Source organism: Eulemur rufifrons, chromosome 6 (genome assembly GCF_041146395.1).
Source record: "Eulemur rufifrons isolate Redbay chromosome 6, OSU_ERuf_1, whole genome shotgun sequence".
Lineage (NCBI taxonomy): Eukaryota > Metazoa > Chordata > Mammalia > Primates > Lemuridae > Eulemur > Eulemur rufifrons.
In genome coordinates this window covers 100620701-100641217 of record NC_090988.1, presented here as the reverse complement: position 1 = coordinate 100641217, position 20517 = coordinate 100620701, and the positions used below count along the sequence as shown (strand labels likewise).

Genomic DNA, 20517 nt, shown 5'->3' with positions numbered 1-20517 from the left:
TCACATGCTAAGCGAGCGCTCTACCATTTGAGCTAATTCCCCAGCTCGAGCCCACTTCCGCCGCCGACACGCATTGTGACACACGTCATCACCGGTTTCCTCGCGGCCCTCTGCCCAGCCTGGCCGGCCATCCCGCTACCCCATTGGTTTCCTAACAGCTCCGGTTCCCTGACGATGATTGGTTTGGCTCGATATAGCTTAAAGAGCACTGGCCGCTTGGATTGGTGGGCTGAAGCGTCCGTCAAGCGGACGCCCTGCTGTTGCTACGGCGTAGGGGGACCCAGCTAGGTTTCTCCCGGTTTCTGATTTGTTTCTCAGTCTCCGGGTCCTAGAGGTTCCGGATCCGTCAAGTCCATGGGAAAAGAATGCGCCCCTCGCGCTTGACTGACTAGGCCTGCGAGCCAATCGGAGTGGATGCAAGGGAGCCGCTGGGCGATCCAATAGGTTGCAGGGGGCGGACGAGGGAGTCCAATGAGCGCGGGGCTGGGGGCAGGGGAGGGTCACGATTGGCTGCGAGGCGGCCGGAGGGAGGGTGGGGGGAACTCAAGGCCTGCTTGATACGTCCGCCATTTTGGGCGCTTCGCTGATGGTGTCGGTGAGCGCGTTTCCCGCCTGAGTGCAACTAGCGGCGGGTTGTGGGCACCTCCAGGTAATGAGGGGCGGGCGGCAGGACATGCCGCAGCGCGGGGTACGCGGGGCGCGCGGGCGGGCGGGCGACGGGGGCCGCTCCGCCTGGGCCTCGGCGGCTCGGGGAGAGAGCGTCCCGGCCCCTCTCCCCTCCCCCCCGGAATTCGCTGCTCTGAGGGCCCGGGAGGCGCGGCGCCGAGTCCCTCCCGGCCGCTCCCCGCTCGCTCCTGTCAGCTCGGTGCCCGGCCGGACTGGGCGCCGGCGGCGGGTCGCGGCCCGGACGGCGAACTTTGCGCCGCGTTGACGTTCGCGGCCTTGCTTGGCAGCGGGGCGGGCCGGCGAGTCGCGCCCCTGCCCGGGCTCCGGCTCCTGCCTTTCCGCCCCGCCAGCCGCAGCCCGCAGCGTCGCCCACCGCCCCGGCCGGGGCTCCAGCCCCGCTCCCGCCGGGCCTCCTGGCTGTCGGCTCCCGGACAACTTCTCCGGGGCCTCGGGGAGCGTATCAAGTTGAGGTAGCAACTCGTCGTAGTGACTCGCGAAGGCCATTGTTGGACTCTTCTCCGGGAAACAAGTTTTGTGGGTTTCTGTTAATTCGCTGCAGAGTCATCAGAATACACACAAACCAGTTCGGAGTCTTTCGGTAGCTTGCCCAGTGATCTTTTAAACTCCGGTGTTGTGGCTCGGACGTAGACTGGGTCTCAAATGCCTCCCTGGTGTATTTGAGCCAGAGAGGTGGTTCTTCTTGTGGCTTAAAGTACCTCCCTCTTAAAGAAGCCCATTCTCTCTTAACTTGGAGCTGTTTCTTCCTAAGGGTTTGCTTGCTTTGATCACAACTTGGACTTTCAGTTGTAGGTGGACGGAATGGGTCCTTGGATGTATCTCCGTGCTCTAACGTTTCGACCTCATGACTTAATGTCATTTTTCTGGGACTTAACATTTTCTCTGTGGGGAGGGATGTTTTGCTTTTATAGGAGCGTGCACTTGGTAGTTGTTTCCTTTCATTCTCGCAGCACTTGTTAATTAGTGTTGATATTGTTCCACTTTACGAATGTGAAGTTTGCTTTGATTTTGTCTTCAAGGTCATGTTGCAGATAGGCATCAAGTGGGATAGGGACTCCAGATTTCCAACCATTGAAATGTGCCTCAGCAAATGTGTGATACCTAAGTTTGTGGTGGTGGTTGAGTTTTCTTTACTCTGGAGTTAGACTGCCTGGATTCAGATCTTGGCTTGACCACTTTCTCGCTCCGTGACCTTGGGCAAGTTACTCAGTCTGTCTGCTTTCTCTGTAATATGGGAATGATAATAGTGTCTACCCCGTAAGTTTGTTAGGACAAATGAGTTAATACATGTAAAGCAGCTGGAACCGTGCTTGGCACATAGAATCAGCTTGGTAATTAGTGGTTATTGTTACCAATTTAAATTTAATTTTTAAGTGTTTGGATACATTGAGAAGTCAAGTGAGTGTTTAAGCCCTGTGTCGTGGTGACTCTTTAGAAAGCTCTGTGTTTTTAAGAGTTATTTGGGCTGATAAAGTGAACTGGAAATTATTTTTTCCGGAGCAAGGTTGTTGAATATTCATTAAATTACATACATTTGGTAGAGTAATTAATTAGTGGTGATACCTCAGAATGTTTTGTTTAAACAAGTGGTTAAATACCGAAAAGTCCATCAGAAGCTTAAGTAGGACTCTGTTACTCATATACTTTTGGATACTACTTCTTGCGTTTGGTCCCCAAATCCATAACGTCAGGGTTTCTTAGTGTACTCCTGGTTGTTATTGAAGATTGAAAGGATACTGTGCATTTTGATATACTTCAGCAAAGATAGTTTGGGAAATAGCTGTTGTCCTGGATGGATGCTTTGGAAGCTACACTGCACTTCATTATGTCTGGCCAGGGAGTCTAGAATATTTAACAAAATGCCATTCACTCATACATAAACGCAGTCTTTTAAGGCCTACCCTGAGCTCCTCTCCATGGTTCATGAAACCATGCTTGCCCTTCTCTTGGTATTACTTATTTGCTTGGGATGTGGCTTGCTTTGTTGCTCTGGGGAAGTGTATTTTGACAGACTTAGTCTTAAGTAGAAATGAGCATCTTGCTGGTGGAACTTACTTAAGGACGGGAAGAAGATTGTTTCGGGTTTAGAAGACTTTAACTTTTGTGTGAATTATAGAAAACCAAATTAAACAAACAAAAATTTGGAATTTTCAATCAGCTAATTGAGAATTTGAGAATCAGCCCATAGCTAAGCAGAAAATGAATATTAATTAAAATTAAGATAGGATGAGGTTGCTTAGCTTTTTAAGTTAAGTTTTTGCATCTATTTGGTACAAAGATAATGATAATGTGCTTATTACGAGCAAGCATCTCTTCCTTAAAACAGTGTTTGTCAGGATCAGTATTCAGTTTGTTTCCAGGATAAAATTGTATCTTAGTGTTTTATGTTTTTGGTATTTGAGAGGCAGCCTCTGTGTGTGTGTGTGTATTGGTCTCAAGTTTTTACAATATTTTACTACACTTAAGAAGAGTAAATGATCGTGAAAATGAATCTCTTCTATCTGCTCAACTAAAGCTCTGCATTGAGTTTATTAATAAAAAGCACAAGAGTCTGCTTTGGTCATTATGAGTCAAGATCTAAGCCCCATTGGCTGAGTAGTGTTAGCTACTTTTTCTCAGGATGTACTGAAAAATAGACCTGGCCTCTTGACTTTAAGCAGCATTCATATTTCTTTCCTTTTTTTTTTTTTTCCTCTTCCTCATTCTGTCACCCAGGCTGGAGTGCAGTGGTAATCATAGCTCACAGCAGCCTTGAACTCCTGCGCTCAGGTGATCCTCCTGCCTCTGTCTCCTGAGTAGCTGGGATTAAAGCTACAGCATATGCCACCACACCCGGGTAATATTTTTTTAGGGACGTGCTTACACTGCATTGCCCAGGCTAGTCTTGAACTCCAGGCCTCAAGCAGTCCTCCTGTCTTGGCCTCCAGAGTTGCTGAGATTACAGGTGTGAGCCACCACACCTGGCTTCCTTCCTTTCTTAACAGAACTTCAAATGATTGGATTTTGATTTATTCTAGATCAGGGATTCTCAGCTGGGGGGGAACCACTCCCCCAAACATTTGGCAATGTCTGGAGACTTTTTGCTTGTCACACCTCTGGCTAGTGTGCTTCTAGAGGATAGAGACGGGGTACTGCTAAACATCCTGCATTGTACAGGACACTCCCCCTCCCAAACAACAAAATTATTCAGCCCCAGATACCAACAGTGTTGAGGTTGAGAAACCTTGCTCTAGATGGATACTAGACTGGCCTGCATTGGAATCATTTGGTGTACTTTAAGATCATGGATGTTGGACTTCACTTCTGGACATTTGTAGTGGGATTGAGAATCTGTTTTTAAAAAGCTTCCCAGACAATACTGAAGTGCAGCTGGGTTTTGGAGCCACTGTTTTAGACCATAGATTTTAGGGGTGGTTTGTGAGTTAAAGCATCCTTCAGGTGATCTGTGAACTCTGTCTTTGCGGTACCTAAATCCTGCATTGGAGATTATTAGTAGTGGGGAGAGATGGTGTACCTTAACATCATTTTTCAGGTGCCTGAAGACTGAAGTTTTTAAAAAATATATTGAATTGCTTTTATAAAGTAATTTAGAAACTTCTTTTTACCTTTACGTCATGAAAATACGGTACCTTATCATGCAGAATTTGTACCTATTTAGTTTGCTTCTGTGCTGAATAACCTTATACTACTGTAATTTTTGAGTTTTGTATCTTTTACCCTCATCTTGTTAGTCAACTCAGTTCTGTTTTTAGATGCCAGCTTCAACTTTTTTAATTTTTTTTTTTTTTTTTTGAGACAGAGTCTCACTCTGTTGCCCAGGCTAGAGTGAGTGCCGTGGCGTTAGCCTAGCTCACAGCAACCTCAAACTCCTGAGCTCAAGCGATCCTCCTGTCTCAGCCTCCTGAGTAGCTGGGACTACAGGCATGCGCCACCATGCCCGGCTAATTTTTTCTATATATATTTTTAGCTGTCCATATAATTTTTTTCTATTTTTAGTAGAGGTGGGGTCTCGCTCTTGCTCAGGCTGGTCTCGAACTCCTGAGCTCAAACGATCCGCCCACCTCGGCCTCCCAGAGTGCTAGGATTACAGGCGTGAGCCACCGCGCCCGGCCTAATTTTTATTTTTTAATTATTTTTTTTGATGAAGACCCACCTATTCCCAGAGAATTAGCTCTGGATCCATTTACCAGTTCTGCCCGTGCAGGGCAGGAGAAGCATATGATATGCTCAACCTTTAAGGGGACCCTTCTGTGCCCTGGACGCTGGATCCAAATGGGAGAGTGTTCTTCCCTCCTGGGCAGATGAGGTGCAATAGTAGAGAGAAGGGGCAAAGATCCTTTTCTTGCTCATACTTAAAATCTAAATTATCTAGTTTATTGAATGGAAGAATGTTAGTATGAAAATGTACACAAAATTTCAACAACTAAATGTTATTATCTGGACATATAAAAGGCAGAAGATCACGGAGGCGTTTTCTGATTCTTGACCCTGAAATTCGGCCTGTGGCTATGTTAAGAACTACAAGAGACCCCATCTACTTCTAATCTTCATTTATTTGATGAACAAATTGAGTCCTTACTCTGCCAGGAACTATATTAGGGATTCACTGGTGAACAGGCCCTTAAGGACTTTCAGTCCAGAGGGAGAGGCAAGCAATTACAAAAGAGACCAGTTGACAAAGCTTGTTGGAATTGTGCATGGTGTAACCAAGTAGTCTCTTAGAGGCCTTGGAGGAAAGCTGTTTTCTAATTGGTTGGCTTGTTTAAACTTTGGGTGGTGGAGAGCTCAGAAGTTTTGCAAAAGAATAAAATAGTTACATCTTTGTTACTCAGTTGTACTAAACGGTTACATTGATTTGCCTCCTTAGTTTGAGGTTTTTAAAAAAGCAATGCCATTCTTCCCATGCTCGTGAAGCTGTTTTGTCATGATAGATAGGATTGATGTTTATTATTTATTATTCCATACACATTGGTTGTCGTCAGTCAAATTTGAAACACTAACTCTGTAGTTCCATACTCATCAGAGGCTTTTTGTAGGTTCTTGCTAAATATCTTGAAGCATCCCTGAAATGGATGTGCTTTGAGTGGGAATGGTTTTTGTTGTTGTTATTTTTATGCTGCATTGTGGATCTAGGTTGACTGGAGATTTGTTTTTGTGACCCTTTGACTTTGGGTTAGATTTAGTTGTCATGGGAGCCCCCTTTCTTCCTCCCTCCCCCTCTGTTCTGCTTTACTGGGAGGGAGATAGTTACTAGTCAGATCAATACTCAGTTTATTTCAGCTTTTCAAAGATTATAGACTAACATCTGGATACCAAGTAGATTGGCTAGGTGGTAAAGAAACGAGTAAAAGGGCATCTGGCAGTATGTGAAAATGCTTCTTACGCCTATCCCTAGCTAGGACATTTTCATGTCATAGACTTGGCCAAGAGCTGGCTTTACCCCTCCCCTAGTAGGGGCTGTTTACTACTTTAGTAGAGGCTGGTCAATGTTGACCTGTTTTAGATGTATTGGTGAAGAAGTTGACTGAATTTATACAATTAAAGTTTGATAGGTTCTGAACATCTTTTTACAGGTAGAAAGAGGCTCTGATTTTGTACTTCTCAGCAACTGTGGAGAAAACTAGGGTAATATTAGTTGCAAAATTTCCTATAGTGGGTGTATATATTGATTTGAAATGATTTGTACACCCCAGAGGTTTACTGCCATGAAATCTGGCCCAAAGGAAAGATGAATGAAAGATTGTTTTTAGGAACATTGGAAAGCAAGAGTAAAAAGGCTGCAGAAATAGGAGTATGACTGAAGATTGAGTCAGACTTGGAGAAAGCTGTGTGGGATTGCTAGTTCAAGCCTAGGGTTCTCTCTACCTGGATGTAAATCTGAGCAAGAATACTGGTGGCAGACACACTTTGAGAAGAAGAGAATGGATAGCTTGCCTGTGAACACATTGCCTTCTGAGACCCTAATCAGGACGGGCTACACTACCTATTAAGGCATGCTTCATGGTTGGGTGGTGAAATTGGCTGGGCTTTCAGCCCCCAGATTGGGGCAGTGGCAGGAGGAAATTTAACTAGTTTTTACCTTGATTTGTCGTTTAGGGCTTCCTTTCATGAGAATCATAGTTTTGGACTGGAAGATAACTTAGAGGTCATTGATTCTTAGAGAAAAATTTAGGCCATTTGGAAGAATGGATGCAGATGCAGTGGAGAAATCTCAGTTCCTGGTGATTGTTTAGGGTTATGGTGGCCCCACTAGACCACAATTTTAAGTGCTATTTGTTTCAAGAGTGACCTCACAGCTGGATCTCACTGAGAGTTAAGCATAAATAGTTAGCTTCTGAATTGTTTCCTTATGGTGGTAGTACATGTTAGTTTTTTGTCACTATGTAGTAGATGAGGGGACAGTGTCTCTTGGTTTCCTTTTGTTGACATAGAGATACATACTTTGAATGACTCCCCCTTTCCCCCTTCCATTGTGGCCTTGTTCTTGCTTTGTTATGCCCTTAGATGGATTTAACAAACTGTTTGGCACCTATCATAGACGTAGTATTTTGCTGTTAAGGGAGTTTTCACAGATTAGTACCTGGTCTGTGTCCTTAATTCAGAATATATTATGGTGGTCAAGAGTGTACAGGGTCTATAATAGCTGAGTTCTGGCTCACACAGTTTTCTAGCTGCATGATCCTGATATTAGCTGACATCTCTGTTCCACAGTATCTTTATTTGTGAAATGAATATTAAATGTAAACTGTTTAGCTTAGTGTCCAGCACAGATTAATATTTATATTACTATATTGATCTTCTTTTCAATAACAGTAAAAATAAGGACAGAAACAACTGTAAGTTACAGTGAATTTCCTGAAGGAGAGAAATGAAATATTATGGGATCGTAGAGCTTTGAGGGCTAACTAGCTGCTCTGGGGAAGTGCAGAGTGATGGTGGTTGGGGTGAGGGGATATTACAGAGTTAGTGTTTATATGCAAATTTTTTCCCTCCAAAGTTGGATTATTTTATATCTGTCTCATGTACAAAAATGTGATAATATTCACATTTATGTAAATATAACATAATCCTTTCTTTGGCTAGAATAGAGATCATAAATTTAAGGTTTGCAGTTTGCTTCCTAAACCAGTCGTCTTTAAAATCTGTTTCTTTCTGGCACCCAGGACATTATAAAGGTAGTTTCGTTTGCTATGGAGTCTCACATGTTACACAGAACCGTATTTTTTCAGCATACTCTGGATAATCACATATGCCTTGAAGGATCAATGTATGTTAACAGAGGATAGGATCTTTTTGATTTTGCACTTAATTTCTTTACAAATTCCACATTATAGCCAGACAACTCTATTGAGGGTCTGCACACTTTTCCTGTAAAGGGCTAGTTAGTAAATATTAATAGTTTAGTCTTTGCAGGCTAAAAGATTTCTGCAGCTACTCAACTCTGCCTTTGTAATGTGAAAACAGCCATAGCCAATATGTAAACAAATGAAGGTGGCTGTCTTCCAGTAGAACTTTACTTACAAAAACAGGCAGAGGGCTGAATTTGGCCTATGGGACGTAGTTTGCCAGTACCTGTTCTAATCTATTTTTTATTTTAACTTTTAATGATATATATTGAAAGAGTATATATCAGCATGTGTTATTAAACATTAAAACTGACAATTGCATGCCCACTAACCAGAATCAGAAATAGAATGTTGCCATACCTTTAGTTCCCTGTGCGTCCTCCCCTGACCACTTCCCTCTTCTGACCGCCCCCATGTATCATTTTCCTGCTTTATTTTGTGACTGCCATCTATGAATGTATTGTTATATAACTTCAGTTTTACATGTCCTTAAACTATGTAAGTTGAATCATTTTATTCTGTGTCTTTTCTTTTCCCCCACTCACATTGATTTTGAGATCCATTTATTCAGATGTTTGAGTACTTACTATGTCTTAGTCACTGTTCTAGTGCCAGGTATGTTAGTGAGCAAAGGGGACGAAAGTCCCTGCCCTTATGGACCTTACATTTTGGTGGGGGAAAGACAGTTAACAGATATGTAAAAGAGACAGTAGCCATATGGTAGTACAAGCAGAGAGAAAAGCAAAGCGGGGAAGTGGGTACATGAGTGAGGGAGGGGGCTGTTTGCAGACTGAAGTACAGTGGTCAGGGTAGGCCACTCTGGTAAGGGCCTTTGAACAGAAGGAGGTAAGGGAGCTAGAGCTAGCCACAGGGCTAGGGGGTGGAGGAGCATTACAGCATCCAGCAGGACAAGATGCTAAGAAGGGGGTGTGCCTGCTGTCTTGAGGGACAGTAGAGAGGCCAGTGTGAGGACAGTGGGTGGTTGGGTTTGGGGTTGATGGTAGGTCACACAGGCATTGTTAAGATTTTATCTTTTTCTTGGTGAGATGGGAAGTCATTGTATTTTGAGCAGAGGTGTGACATGATCTGGTTTCTAAGAGTCCCCCGAAGATGTGTTAAGAATAGCTGTCCCTGTGCCTTGGAAGGGGGCTAGAGGCTATGGCAGTGATGCAGCAGAGCACTAATGGCAGCTTGGGCTGAAGGGGAACAGGGGAGGTAGTGAGAAGTGGTTAGATTCCGGGTCCTTCTTGAAAAGGGAGAGCAGACAGGATTTGCTGGCAGATTGAACGTGGGCGTGAGAGAGGAATGAAGGATGATACCGGGATTTTTGCTTGCTGTGGGAGTTGCCATGTATGAAGAAAGGGAAGACTATGGGAGGAGCAGGCTGTGGAAGTAAGATCAGGACTTGCGTTTTAGACATGTTCCGTTGTGAAGCTTTTAGAGAGTGGACCGGAGATTTGTAAGACTGAGGCATTTGGAGTTCAGGGGAGAGGTCTGGGCTGCAGATAGAAATGTGAGAGTCTCCAGTGTTTAGATGGCACTTAACAGGCTGGAGGTTGAGTGAGAGCATTGCAGGAGTGAGGCCCCAAGTCAGGAGGTCAGGAAGGAGCAGCCTCTGAGGAGGATGAAAACCAGGTGAGGGTGTCATCTTTGAAGTCAAGGGAAAGTATTGTCTTCGAGGGGGGAGGGGGATCCTCTACCAAGTGCTTCTATTGTAAGGTCAGGTGAGATGAGGGCCAAGACCTGTCCCATGGCTTAGGCAGCACAGAATTTGTCAGTGACTTTGAAGAGAGCAATTCCAACGTGGTGGTGCGAGAAAAGCCTGGAAGGAAGCATTCATGAAAGACTGAGAGAAGATGAAGGCACATAGAGAAAACTCTGTTATGGGGATTTGCCACAATGATGAAGGGAGATTTGGGATCCTGCGGTTTTGTTGATATGGGAGAAATCACAGCATTTTTGTAATGTTGGTGAGAAATGATTCTCTAGAGAATGAACAGCTTGAAAAAGCAGGAGAGGTGACCCTTCCTTGCCAGAGCCATGTTCTTGGGTTGGCAACAGGGAATGGGGCTGGGTGGCCACGAGGAGAATTGGCATCCATGGGGTCTTCCTTGGGGTGAGGAGGGAGAACAAAGCAGGGGAGATGGGATAGTGGGAGCATGTGGACATTTCTCCTTTCTTTGTTTTTTCTTCTGAAATGGAAGAAATTCTCAGCAGTCAGGGAGAATGAGGGAGAGTTGAGGTTGGTGAGGTGTGAGGAGAGAGGAGGAAGTAGGAAATGTTCTAAGGGAAGGTTAGAGTGTGTGAGAATGGATTAGCAGCATGGAATGGCCTCCCTGAGGGAAGCAGTCCTGAGTTTAACTGAAAACAGCATGGTTCTGTTATTTTTCCTGGAAGCAGAATACACAGTGCCTCATTTAACTGGGATTGTGGTTTTCGTAAGCAAAAGTGGAAAAGCAGGAGAGGGTCGAGGGAGTGATTTAATGGTGGGAAATGGAGTTAAAGCTGGGAAGGGAGGGAAGTGTGGACATGCAGATAGGGAGGTTTGTCCACACTGATGCATGTAGCTGATTTGTTCCTTTTCACTTCTGTGTTATATTTCAGGCTATTTCTCATTTTATTCTTTGTCCTGTCATGAAAAATGGGATTGTTTTCAGTAAGAAAGAATGTTGCTCCGAACAAGTGCAGGAACTGTTTCTCCAGTGTGTGAACTTTGGAGAGAGTTGCAGGGTAGTAGGACATGTCCACCTTCAACTTTAGTAGATGGTGCAGATTGTTGTCCAAAATAGTTGTGACTGTTTACCCTCCTACCAGCTCTGCATCCTTGACAACCTTTGGTATTGTCAGACTATTTTCTATCTGCCAATTTGGTGGGTATGAACTTATATCTCAGGGTTTTTGTTTTTTTCTTTTTTTAGTTTCTGGGACTTTATAGCAAGGGTTTTTGTTTTTTTTTTTTTTAATTTTTGAGACAGGGTCTCATTTTGTCTCTTGGGCTAGAGTACAGTGGTGTCATCATAGCTCACTGCAGCCTCCAACTCCTAGTCTCAAGCAATTCTTCTGCCCCAAGTGGCTGGGACTACAGGTACACACCACCGCACATTTATTTTTTAAATTGTTTTGTAGTGACGGGGGCTCACCCTTTCCCAGGCTGATCTTGAAGTCCTGGGCTTAAGTGATCGCCTCTCAAAGGGCTAGGATTACAGGTGTGAGCCACTGTCTTGGCTGGGTTTTTTTAAAAATAGCTTTATTGCAATATAATTCACTTAACATACAATTCACCCAATGTAAAGTGTACAGTTGGATGGATTTTAATATATTCACAGAATTGTGATAATCATCATGATCTAACTTTAGAACATTTTCATCACCCCCCAAAAAACCTTGTACCTGTTTGCCTATTTTAGGCATTTCATATAAGTACAATCATACAGAATGTGGTCTTTTGTGACTAGCTTTTATTCACTTAGTATAATGTTTTAAAGGCTCATCCATGTTTTAGCTTGTATCAGTTTCAGTCCTTCATTCCTTTTAACTGCTGTGTAATATCCCACCATATGGATACAGCACATTTTACTTACCCCTTCCTCAGTTGATGGACACTTGTGTTATTTCCTGTGATATTGTGAAATGTATATTTGGTCTTTCAGTTAGTTTCTTGGCATACAACTCCTAAAATTCTTGAAGTCTCCAAAATGATAAGTGTCTTTCTGTATGCTAATGAATTGACTAATGGCTGGCCCTTCCCTAGGTAGCTTAAGGTTCAGAACTGGTCACTGGAAACACCAAGCCTGGAAAAAAAAGGAAAGACCAAGCCTGGTTAGAGGGTTGGGACTTTAAGCCCCACCCTCAATCTTGCAATCTTCCGTGAGGGGAGAGTGGCTGAAGGTTGAAGTGATCACCAGCGGCCAGTGATGTAATTAGCCATGGCCAAGTAATGAAGCTTATGTAAAAACCCCAGACTGGGTTCTGGGAGCGTCTGGATAGCTGAACATGTGGAGGTTCCTGGAGGGTGGCTCAGGAAGTGCAGTCCCCCTTCCCCTATACCTCACTCTATGCATGTCTTTGTATTCTTTGTAATATCATTTATAATAAACTGGTAAACATGTTTCCTTAAATTCTGTGAGCTGCTCTAGCAAATTAATGGAACCTAAGTAAGGGGTCCAGGGAGCCCCGATTTATTGCCGGTTGGTCAGAAGCACAGGTAAAACAACCTGGGGCTTGCGATTGGCATGGGAAGTGGGGGGCAGTCTTGTGGGACTGAGCCCTCAACTTGTGGGATCTAACGCTGTCTCCAGCTAGATGGTGTTGGAATTGAATTGAAGGACACCCAGCTGGTGGCTGCTGCAGAATTGATTGCTTGTTTGATGTGTGTGGTCACAGAAGTATCCTGTGTTGTTGAGAGAGAATAGGAAAAGCACTTTGGTTTGTTTTTTCCCTCTATATATTACCAGATTTCCACTTTTTGGCTATTACAATACTTCTGTGAACATTTGTGTACAAGTCTTTGGGTAGACATGTTTTTATTTCTCTTGATATATTTAGGAGTGGAATTGTTGGATAATGTGGTAACTGTTTTACTTTTTGAAGAACTGCCAAACTGTTTTCCTTTTCTGAAGTGGCTGTACTGTAATACATTCCCACCAACACTATATCAGGGTTCCAATTTTTCCCTGTCCTCGCCAACACTTATATTTTTCATTCTTTGGTTTTTTACTTATGGCCAGCCTAGTGGGTGTGAAGTGGTATCTCAGTGGTTTTGATTTGCCTTATGACTAATGCTGATGATATAGCTTATTGGCTATTTGTATATCTTCTTTGGAGAAAAGTCTGTTCAAATCCTTTGCCCATTTTTATTGTTATTTTTACCTGGTTTAAGTGTTCTGTTTTTTGATTACTAATGAAGTTGTATTTTTACATTTTTATTTTTCTGGTTGTTTGGATTTCCACTTTTGTGAAATGCTTGTTTATATCTTTTTTCTTCTTATTGGTTGTTTGGTTTTTCTTATTTGCTAGGAATTCTTAACATATTCTGACTAAGAATCTTTTCTTTTCCTAGTTTGTGGCTTGTCTTTTTCTGTATTTTAGATTTTTTTTTTTTAAAAAAAGTAGATGTTTATTGAAAGCATAGACTATAAGGACAAAAAAGAAACCCAGGGTTTTTTGTTTGTTTGTTTTTTTGGTTTACAGCTGGTTGTCTTTAATATAAGTATGGTTTTTCTCACTACAAGTCTTGCACATCTTTTGTTAGATTTATTCCTTGGGTACTGTCTTAGTCCCTTTTGTGTTGCTGTAGAGCAATATCTGAGGCTGGGTATTTTATAAAGAAGAGTTTTATTTGGCTCATGGTTCTGCAGGGTGTACAAGAAGTATGGCACCAGCATGTGCTTCTGGTGTGGGCCTCAGGAAGCATCCACTTGGGTGGAAGGGGAAAGGGAGCAGGCATCACATGGAGAGGAAGGAAACAAGAGAGTAAGGAAGGAGGGTGGTGCTGGGCTCTTTTTAACAATCAGTTCTCCCTGAGAACTAATAGTGAGAATTTATTACCAAGAGGATGGCCCTGGGCTGTTCATGAGGAATCTGCCCCCATGACCCAAACACCTCCCACCAGGCTCTACCTCCTATGTTGGGGGTCAGCTTTCAACGTGAGATTTGGAGGGGACAAATGCCCAAAACTGTATCCAGGTACCTTTTAGTTTTTGTTGCTATTGTAAATGATATTTCTGAAGTTAAATTTTCTGTTTGCTGATAAATGGAAATGCAGTTGACTCTATCTATATGCAGTAACTAATCTAACTTTATAAATTAACCTGTGGACTCTTCTGGGGGGTTTTATGTAAATAATCATCTCATCTTTGAATAATGACAGTTCATGTCTTTCCAATCCCTTTACCCTTTATATCTTGCTCTAGTCTTATTTTACCGCTTAGCACAACCATGACAATGGAGAATATAAATGGTAATGGCAGGCATCATTGTTACTAGTCCTCCTTTTAAGGGAAATGCTTTTAGTTTTCACCATTAAATGTGTGGTTGCAATCTCCGCCCCCCTTTAACAAGTTAAGGAAGATAAAAATTAATCTACCCTTTCTGGAATAAAACTACCTTGATTGTGACTTATTCTTTTTTTAGAAAAGAACTATATTTTTTCAGTTTTTGACTTACTGCTATCTTAGGATTTGTGTGTCTATGTTCATTGGTAAGCTCGGCTTCTAATTTTCCTTTTTTGTATCAACCTTGATGAGTTTTATTATCAGGATTATTCTAGTCTAATAATATGAGCTGTAGTATTTCCTTATTTTTGTTCCCTTGAGAGTTTATATGAAGTTAGAATTATCTTTTACTTGCCTGTAAAACCATCCGGGCCTGGTGTTTTCTGTCTCAGATTTTTAAATTACTTATTTGGATGCTTTAGTATTTATAGGATCATTAGAATCTTTGTTTTCTTCTTGAGTTACATTTGGTAATTTACATTAAAAATTTGTTTTTGTCAACATTTTCTAACATTGGCAGAAAATCCTAACATTATCTTTTGAATCTCTATCATATTTGTAATTGGTCACTAATATTTAACTTCTTAAAACAATAGTTTAGGTCATTAATTTTCAGCCTTTTTATATACTTACATGTACATACATATTTAAATAAAGTAATAATTTCCTCTTAGTATGACTTCAGCTATACCTCCTAAATTTTGCTGTGTAGAATTTTTATCTTTTAGTTCTGAAATGTATTCAGATTTTAATTATGATTTCTTCTTTGACTTATAAGTTTAGAAGGTATATTGAAAAATCTCAGTGTACATGTCTTTTTAAAATCTTTGTTATTGATTGCAAACTTAAATTGTGTTAATAAAATGTGGTCTAATGTGATTTTGATTCTTTGAAGTTTGTTGAGTCATGTTTTAATGGTGTCTAGTTTGTGCAGATATTTATCACTATTCTATGTGTCTTTAAAAAGAATGTGTGTTTCCAATTTAAGGTGAGGCTTTTCCATGTCTGTTAGATGAAACACTAATTGAATTTTCATTCAAACTAGTGTCCTTAACTAGTTTTGTCTGCTTCTGTCATTTACAGGGTGGAAGTGGGATGTTTTTAAAATACAATACCTGATGTCCCTGACTTAAGATGATTTGACTTGGGATTTTTCCACTTTATTGTGGGTTTATTGGGATATAACCCCATTGTGAGTCGAGGAGCATCTGGATTTACAATGGCTGAATTTATAATTTTTCACCTTACCACGGGACATAATTGGGACATAACCCTGGTATAAGTTGAGGAGCATCTGTACCTTCTATGATGGGAGATTTGTCAAATTTCTGTAGTTCTCAGTTTTTGCTTTGTACCTATAAGTTTAGAATTTTAAAATTGCCTGTGACTTGTACAGTTTGTCATTCTATAAATCTTTGTCTCTAGGAATATTTTTCCATTAAAGTAATTTTGTCAGCTGTCTTATTACTGTGCCAAGTGACTTGGTTAATGTTTGTTTGCTGTATCTTTTTCTGCCCTTTTACTTTAATTTTTTATTTTTATTATTTTTTTTTAAATTTTTTGAGACATGGTCTCACTCTGTTACCTATGGGAGATGTAGTAGCATCACCATAGCTCACAGCAACCTCAAATTCCTGGGCTCAAGTGATCCTCCTGCCTCAGCCTCCCAAGTAGCTGGGACTGCAAGTGCTCACCAGGATGCCCAGTTCATTTTTCTATTTTTTGTAGAGAGTCTTGCTTTTGCGTAGGCTGGCTGCAGGCTGGTCTCGAACTCCTGACCTCAAGGGATCCTTCCGCCTCGGCCTCCCAGAATGCTGGGATTACAGGCATGAGCCACTACGCCAGGCAGTAATTTTTAAGCTTTTTGTAGAGACAAGATCTCGGTATGTTGCTCAGGCTGGTCTTGGCCTCAAATGATTTTCCTGCCTCAGCCTCCCAAACTGTTGTGTTTACAGACTTGAGCTCCTGTGCCAGCCTGCCCTTTTACTTTCAAGTTTTTTGTGCCCTAGTTATGCCTTTTGAAAGAAGTACACAGCTAGATTGAGGTTTATAATTTGACTCTTAAACTGTTGAGTTAGTCCATTTAAGTTAATTGTGATTGAAATAGTTGGTTTATTTCTACTGTCTTATTTTGTGCTAAGTTGGCTTTTTTCATATTCTTTTTCCTTTCTTACTTCATGTATTGTAGGATTTTTTTGTTTATTCCTGTCTGCCTCCTATATACATACCCAGTGGTGCAGAAGTTGTACATTTCTTTTACTGGTGATCTGAGAAATTTCATATTTAAATTTGAGCCTAAAGTTAATAGACCTTCATCCTTGCAAGAACCTTATTATACTCCTTCTCAATTTATATTCTTTTGTCTAATTTTCATTTTATTGCTCTTAAAATCCCACAAATTAGGCATTATAATTACAGGTTGTATATCCTTTATCTGAAATGCTTGGGACCAGAAGTGTTTTGGATTTTGAATTTTTTTAATAGAGTTTGTAATATTTGCATGTACATAATGAGGTATTTTGGGGACGAGACCCAACCTAAACACAAAATTCACTTATGTTTCATATATGCCTTATACACATAGCCTGAAGGTAATTTTGTGCAATATTTTTAATAGTTTTGTGCATGAAACAAAATTTGTGTACATTGAGTCATCAGAAAACAAAGATGTCACTATCTCAGCCATTCATATGGACAGTCTGTAGTTGCTTGGTGTCACTGTCATTCCTAACTCTGAATTTATAGGCTACCTATAAGTAATCATTCCCTTAACACTTATTCACAATAAATACTTAACAGTAAAAAATACGACATACCATTAATACAGTAAAAAATTAATGTGTTCGGGGTAACTAAGGAGCACGGTAGCATCACCACAATATTTCTATCAGATATTAAACAACAGCAGATGAAGAGTGCTGAGAGAGTCTTTTTCCTCTTGGGGATGCTGAACAAACTGTTTTTTGACTGTGACCTGTCACGCAAGGTCAGGTGTGGAATCTTCTACTTGAGCTGTTATGTCAGTGCTCAGAAAGGTTCTGTATTTGGATGATTTTCGATTTTGAATTTTTGGATTAGAGATGCTCAACCTGTACTTTCATATTGTCAATTCTTAAAAGGTAGTTTTGTCTAATATTAATTCTGGGCTGATGGTTATTTTCCCTTAGCACTTTGACAATACTTCCCATCTTTTTCCATTGTTGCTATTGAGATTAATTTGAAGTTAGCTGTCAGTTGCTCCTATGTAGGTAATTTCTAGCTTCTAAACTCTTTTTACCTTTTTTTAAAACTCTCTCTCCCCTTATTCTTCAATTTCACTAAGAATTATTTATGTAAAGAGTTCTTATTTCTCATCTTCCCTCTAAGGATTGGTTTAATTTCTTCAATTTAAAAAAATTTCTCAGCCAGTATTGCTTTGATGTTGCCTCACGGCTTTTTCAGTTATCCTGTTCTCGTACTCTGTTTAGACTCTCCTAGACCTCGCTCTGTCTTCCATGCTCTCTTTAATGTTTTTCATTTTTTCATCTTCCTGTGTCACCTTCTGGGTATTTTCTTTAACTCCATCTATAACAATTCTCTCTTAAGCTATGGCCACTGCAAATTTTATCCATTGATTGGATTTAATTTCACTCATTGTATTTTTTCATTTTGATAAATTCTACTTAGTTTTTTGCGGAGTTTGCTTGTTCTTTGTTGTTAATCTCATGTTCTTTAAGTATACATTCTCTGATGTGTTGTTTCAGCTGTATATTCTGCAGGTAATACTAGTGTTTGCATGGTTTTTTGGTCTGATTTGTTTCTGAAAACTTATTTCCTCTTTTGTTTGCTTTTTTTTTTATTTTGTGATTACAGTCTTTGTCTGCCATGCTCTAGTTGGATGACAATAGCCAGATGCCCTCAGTACATTGGTAGTCAATATTCAACAAATATTTATTGAACTCCCACACTGTCTGGGCACTTGATATTTATCCAAGACCAAAATGGAACAATATTCCATACCTGGGTAGAGCTGAGCGAGGAGTAAAACCACCTGGGGTGGTGTCTGTGAGAATTTTGTCCTTGTTTTTTTCAGCCCAGTTTTGCATTTAAAGAGGTGCTTTGATATCTTATCCAGCATTTATGTGTTCTGTGCCTAAAGTGATCCTCATGTTGGCCTTACATTTTTTTTTAGGTTGCTGGTATTATCTCCTATTTTGGATTATTTTTTTGGTGTCTTGCTACCTTTGTATAACCAAGTATCAGATACATGTTTTGAATAAGTGTCAGTTACTATTCAAAAATTTTTTTAAATTACAAGATTTTCATTTTTTTAAGAGCTAGCAAATATTATTTCCTCCAGTAATGTGGGATGTTCTTATGTCAATGAGGAATTTCTTAGAGATTTTCAGCTCTTGCACATTAGTTAGTACATTTTTATATCCAGAAATGGGAAAGATTTCAAGAATAATTACCATTTTGAAATGAGAGCATTTGATTGCTAGAAAATGTTAGCATTCACTCTAGCCAAGTACAGAACACCAAAAACAATCTGGAAAAGGGATGTGGATCAAAATAGATCATGAGCCTAATCTGTTTTGAGGAATGGAAAAGAGTGGAGTTCAGCATTTATTAATATATGGCATATCCCCAAGGAAGGGAGGGACACTTTTATATTTACTTTTTGATATTTAAAGTCTTTTCTTATTATGACTAATAAAAAGAGGCAATCAGAAGCAGAACAGCCATGGAGGGACATAGTGGTATGTAGGCTGGTGCTGGTGTTGGAGCTCATTTTGTGACAGATCCTGTCAATTCTGGCCCTGTGTCTGCTTCTGCTGTAGCCCTCCTCGAGAGAAGGGTTAGGGGATTTGTTGCCAGCAGGAGCAGCACTGCCAATCCCAGAAGCACAGAGTTAATAACTACCTTTAATCCTATCTTAGTAATTTTCCACGGAGCCAAGGAGTTTGAAATGCATATGCAATATAACTATTATTTTCATCTAACTTCAGAAAGCAAAGCTTGATAATCTTTCAGGGTGATGAGGAAAGAATGAGAAAGGATTGTAGGGGAACATGGGTAAGAGAGAGAGCTGGTTTAGCAGAATTGTTGTGAGGATTAAAAATAAACATTACTGGGCATGTTTGCATCTGTCTCCAGAAAAAAAGTAGAGTCCATTCCTGTTGTTTACCATTATTGTCAGGCCTAAAGTTTTCCAATTCTTGGCCTCAGTTACTTCTTAAGTGCTCCCTGGTTAGTGAAACCTTCAGCAGTCTGCCTGGCTTACTTACCTACCTTATAGTGGGGTAGGTGACAATGCTGCTCAAACTACAGAAGCTGGACGTGGAAACTCTGTCATCCTCTATATTCACCAGACCCTGCACCAACTGACTACCACTTCTTCAGGCTTTGGACCACTTGCGAGGAAAAATATTCAATTCTCAACAAGCTGTGGAAAACGCCTTTTGTAATTTCATTGCCACTCACTGCCACTCCCTCTCCAGGCTTCTTTGCTGCTGGCATAAGCAAGCTACCGTTAAGATGACAAAACTGTGTCCATAGTTTAGACACATACGTTGGTTAATTGTACTGCTTGTTGTTTGAGAGATAATAAACTCACTTTTGATTTGAAATTGAACATTTCATATTTAATGACCTAATATTTCACCTTTCTGAGTTCCAGTTTCTTCATATGTGAAAGGAAGTAATGTTAAAATTCTCCTCCCTTTTCCATAAAAATAACTTTAGTTAATTTGAATTTGTGTGTATGTGTGTTTGTTTTTTGAAGTTTTCTAATGTAGAAGTCGTAAACTTTCACACAATAAGTGGTTAAGGCCAAACTGACTTTGTTTTATGGACTCTTTCTGGCTTTGGGTTTGAAATCTTGACTAGCGGTAGGATATTGTGAATTTTTCTTTTTTATTCTATTGACTTTTTCTGTTTGTTTGGGATAGAAAGTCTTAGCTTTTTAAAACATTACTCAAGTAATATGTGGTTATATTTATTTTGAAAAACAATTGTAAAGGCTAAAATCCCTTTTGATGACATTCTCCAAGTCCTTTTCATCTTCTGTTACTAGTTTTGTATCTACTTTCTTGATTTTTCGCTATATATTTGCATACTTATATATGTGCTTATTGGAAATCCATAGAGTTAGGTATGTGTGTTTTATATAAATAGCACCATCCTATTACGTAGTTCATATTTCGTTCATCATTTTTCACTGACTCCCTTGCAGTAAGTATAGATTTACCTCATTCTTTTTAATTGCTGTGTTCCGAGGGTATACTTTATAGCCATTTTCCATATCGGAGCTTTAGATTGTGTTGTTATCACAAACAATTCATCTTGCTTTTAGTTTGATATAATAAAATACTTTGTTCTTAGAAGCTTTTAGAACTATATTGTTTAGTGCAGAAATAAAATACTAAATTATAAGCTGAGTTCTTTAGCTTATTGTGTTTGCATGTAAAGTACAACTGTTTAAGCAGTGGGAAGGAAACTTCTTCGAAAGCTTT

General features: G+C 40.5%; 1 protein-coding gene across 2 annotated transcripts in view; it reads left to right on the top strand.

Annotated features, from left to right (window-relative positions):
• Positions 1-585: 585 nt before the first annotated feature.
• PPP6R3 (protein phosphatase 6 regulatory subunit 3) overlaps positions 586-20517 on the top strand; it is a 145199-nt gene continuing 125267 nt past the window's right edge. For both annotated transcript variants that reach the window (XM_069471735.1, XM_069471727.1), the window contains exon 1: positions 586-649. The gene's annotated coding sequence lies outside the window, so the exon portion shown is untranslated. The remainder of the gene's footprint in view (positions 650-20517) is intronic.